This window comes from Rhipicephalus microplus, chromosome 1, assembly GCF_043290135.1.
Source record: "Rhipicephalus microplus isolate Deutch F79 chromosome 1, USDA_Rmic, whole genome shotgun sequence".
NCBI lineage: Eukaryota > Metazoa > Arthropoda > Arachnida > Ixodida > Ixodidae > Rhipicephalus > Rhipicephalus microplus.
In genome coordinates, this window is record NC_134700.1 from 107,231,209 (window position 1) to 107,235,734 (window position 4,526).

Sequence of the window (4,526 nt, forward strand, 5' to 3'; positions counted from 1 at the left end):
AGATAGATAGATAGATAGATAGATAGATAGATAGTATAGATAGATAGATATATAGTTAGATAGATAGATAGATAGATAGATAGATAGATAGATAGATAGATAGATAGATAGATAGATAGATAGATAGATAGATAGATAGATAGATAGATAGATAGATAGATAGATAGATGCGCTCAATGTCTCCGAAGGTCGCTTAGAAATGCTTGGCGTTTAAAAAGCACCATTCCCCGGAAAATTTTGAAGGAAACGTTGTGAGTGTATGAGAGCCACGTGTTTTTTTTTATTTCGGCCTATTTGTTTGTTGAGCGTTTTGACATGTAGGAGTATTATGCCGGGGTTCACGAAGACATCAGTGGTGTATTTTTTGTCATGGATGTGACGTTGATTGAATAGACGCTAGCAGATGAGAAAGAGAAAATATAAGTGAAAATAAACCTAACTCTCGTACCGCGACGCGAGTGCCCGGTGTACGAACGGAACACATGCACAATACGCCATGAACACGCCTAATATCTCTCGCATATTCTCACTCGTATTGTGCTCTGTGCTCGAGCAGCTCAGTGGGGCGGTGTAGTGGAGTTTTGCGCTAGCGGCCATGTGAAGTATTGCGGCATCACAATTACTGAAAAATAATCAGTGACAGTGCAGCTAAAGCATGGCCTCCGTGATTGATAATGTGGGAGGTGATGGTTAAAGCCTTTCAATACTAAAAAAAAAAACATGTTCGCGCTAGCATAACGAAGTCACGTTAGACGCAATTGGGTCATTCGCCTTTAACTTCGTGTTAGCGTGTGACCGCTTGCTGTCGGAGTAGTACCGCAGTGACAGCAGGGGTAGCAACAACAAACGCATTAGCAGCAACAAAAACAAGAACTACTCACAGGCTAAAGCTCCGGAAACTCGGTTTAGCAGCATTCAACCACGGTTATATTAGATGCAAAGCAGCTTATGCGCGAACTTCATGCGGTAGCACGCGTGCTCGCCTGCGCATGCACGTCTCTTCTCCCTCTCTTTTCTACACTCACCGTCTCTCGCCTCACCACACCGATGCAGGCAGCATCTAGTAGTCTACGCTTTCTCCCCTATATCTCTCTTCTAGGTAACCGTCCCTGCGGCGTTGACACCCCCTCTCCGCACGCGCGTCCTCCCCACCTCTCCTCTTCTAATGTCCACCCTCTTTCTCCTTGAAACACCGTCGGCGGCTGCGTCTGCTTACGATCGTTGTGGCATCCTCTCACTGAAATAGGAATGCAGAAACTAGAGAAACTTTAGTTTCAGATGGTTCATACGAACATGCTATTGACCATTAGGCGTGCATCATAGTTTTTCATAGTTCCTGTACCTAAAAGAGCACGTATCTATTCAATTCTCTGATGCAGCCGCGCTACAACTGTAGCGTGGTCTAAAGGTGGTACGAGCCGCAGCGAGGGATATGTGGTCTCATTATCTTCCAGATTCCAGAACATTGAAAGGCTTGGCTTGTTGGTCGTACACTATTTAAACACACACACACACACACACACACACACACACGCGCGCGCGCGCGCGCACGCACGCACGCACGCACGCACACGCACACACACACAGAGAGAGAGAGAGAGCAAAAAACCAGAAGATAGGTACAACCAAAAAGCGCATGACATAGTGTGCGTTCCTGTCCTCTGTGTCTCGAGTTTTTCTGCATAGTTTTGTCAATCGTTCTCTCAGGTTGCAATAATACCTCAACTACATTTCTTAAAACCTAATGCTCAAAGTCTACCCGACGAAAACATTGTAAAGCGCGAACATTTGATCTGACAGAAGTAATCAGCATACTACAAACAACGTGAAATTTACCAAATACTGCATGGGCATATGTGAGGTTTGCGCCACAATATATTCGCTACCGTTAATTATGGCTGTCTTTTTGTTTAAGACAAGCCCTCGACAACGACGAGGACATCAGCCCTGCTTCCTGAAACTACTACTTTCTGAAATTTCTGCTTTCTGAAACTACTTTCTCCTTCTGTATGTTTGCTTCCTGCTGCATACACAGTGAGGAGGGGGCTGAGGCGACAACGGCTGCCGCGCACAACGTTGAGTACTGCAGAAGACACCACAGAACACATATAGAAGCCAGGTGGTCCATAAAAATATTGTTGTTGTTGAAGCACGACTAGAGTACTGCTATAAAAAAAGAAAAAAAAAGAAATATGCCATTTAACAAGCACACGTGTACAGCACCTAACCATTTTTGTGGTTTTCTAGATGCGCTCCTGAACCTTACAATTTCAACCTCGTTCAACCATTGCCAAACGAAAAAAAGTTTGAGCGTTCTAACAAAAAACACATTCATGCTAGTGCCTAGCTCTTGTTTGAATATTTTTAACAATATTTTCCCAATACTACAGCTTTTGTTTTAGTGCCTTCCCGGCAACAATAAACCATTTCTGAGCTGTGACAATCCATTATTTACACTAGCAGCAAACCTTCTAAACCAAGCTCAGACGCAAAGAGTGCTGCGCTTTCGAAACCGAGCATGGTTCTCGGTAAGTGCGCCTATACTACGCTACTCCTCATTCGAGCTCTCTCTTTCTGGAGCAACGCGCGAAAAAAAAAAGGAAATCGATTTGTCGAGCGTCATTTCCGGCATCCTGAAAGCTTGCGGCTGTTCAGAAAAAGTAAAAAACTGGCAAGTTGGGTCATTTGGTTAGTATTCATCGTGAACTTGGTTTACAGCGCAGCGCCAGAAACAAACGCTAGGACGGAGTCAAAGCACCGTCGTTTATTTTTTTTTTGGCTCCTTCATTGTGAGTGGTCTCTTTGGTGTTGCTCTGTAAACCAAGTTCATGTTAAAAAAAAATCATAGTTTTGCCATAAGGGTGAAGCAACGAATCCGATAGCAACATGTTCGAAAGATTTACGGTGAATCATTTGCATTTTAAAAGAATAATAATTGTAGTAAACATGCGCTTGCTTAGAAACGAAGTTTGCTGTGGCGCGGCCGAGGTAGATGACAACGACGCTCGTACGTAGTTATGGCATTGATATACGAAGTGAGGCTGTCAGTCAACTAATTTATGTCCGATCTCACGTAACTCCATAAAACGCTGGTGTAGAAACCACAGCCGCTCCAAGTAGACTTTTGGGGCCATTTTTTGTTTTAAGAGAGCAGCCATAAAAGCTCCCGCCTGCTGTGGAGGCACAAGGGGCGTTCTTCCTTCTTTGCTGGCGCTCATATATACATATATATATATACATATATATATATATATATATTTATATATATATATATATATATATTTATATATATATATATATATATATATATATATATATATATATATATATATATGTATACATAGGGTCACCTTTCCGGCCGGGGCTCGTCTCCACGCGCGCTTATGTATATATATATATATATATATATATATATATAAATATATATATATATATACACACGCAAGAAGCCTATCAATGAGCTAGCACTGAGAGGGAAAGTACAGGAATTCAGAGTGTCACTACAGGACAGGTACTCGGCTCTTAGTGAGGAAACCAACATTAGCGTAGAAACAATGAATGGTAATCTGACGAGTATCATTACGGAGTGAGCAGTGGAAGTTGGAGGCAGGGTAGTTTGATAGGACACTGGCAAGCTTTCCCAGGAAACGAAGAACCTAATTAAGAAGCGTCAAATCATGAAAGTGTCAAGTACAACAGACAAAATAGAAGTGGCAGAGCTTTCGAAGTTGATTAACAGACGTAAGGTATGCGATGTGAGAGGGTATCAGATGAAGAGAATTGAACACGCTCTGAAAAATGGAGGGAAGCGTCAAAGCAGTGAAGAGGATACTCGGGATAGGCAAAAGTCGGATGTATGCACTAAGGAACAAAGAAGGCAAAATAACTACCAATATGGATACGATAGTTAAAATAGTGAAGGATTTTTACAGAGATCTGTACAGTAGCCGATACAACCACGACCTTAATACTATAATAACTAGCAGTAACCCAGATGACACCCCACCAGTAATGATAGAAGAAGTCAGAAAAGCTTTGGAGAGCATGCAAAAAGGCAAAGCTGCTGGTGAGGATCAGGTAACATCAGATCTGCTGAAAGATGGAGGACAGATTCTGTTAGAAAAACTAGCCACCCTGTTTACGAGGTGTCTCCTGACGGGAAGAGTACCAGAGTCTTGGAAGAACACTCACATCATCTTAATACATAAGAAAGTAGATGACAAGGATTTGAAGAATTACAGGCCGATCAGCTTGCTCTCTGTAGTATAAAAGCTATTTACAAAGGTAATTGCTAACAGAGTAATGAAAACATTAGATTTCAATCAACCAAAGGAACAAGCAGGATTTCGCACAGGCTACTCAACAATCGACCACATTCATACTATCAATCAGGTAATAGATAAATGCTCAGAGTATAACCAACCACTATACATAGCCTTCATAGATTACGAGAAGGCGTTTGATTCAGTAGAAATATCAGCCTTCATGCAGACACTGAGGAATAAGAGCGTAGATGAAGTTTATAT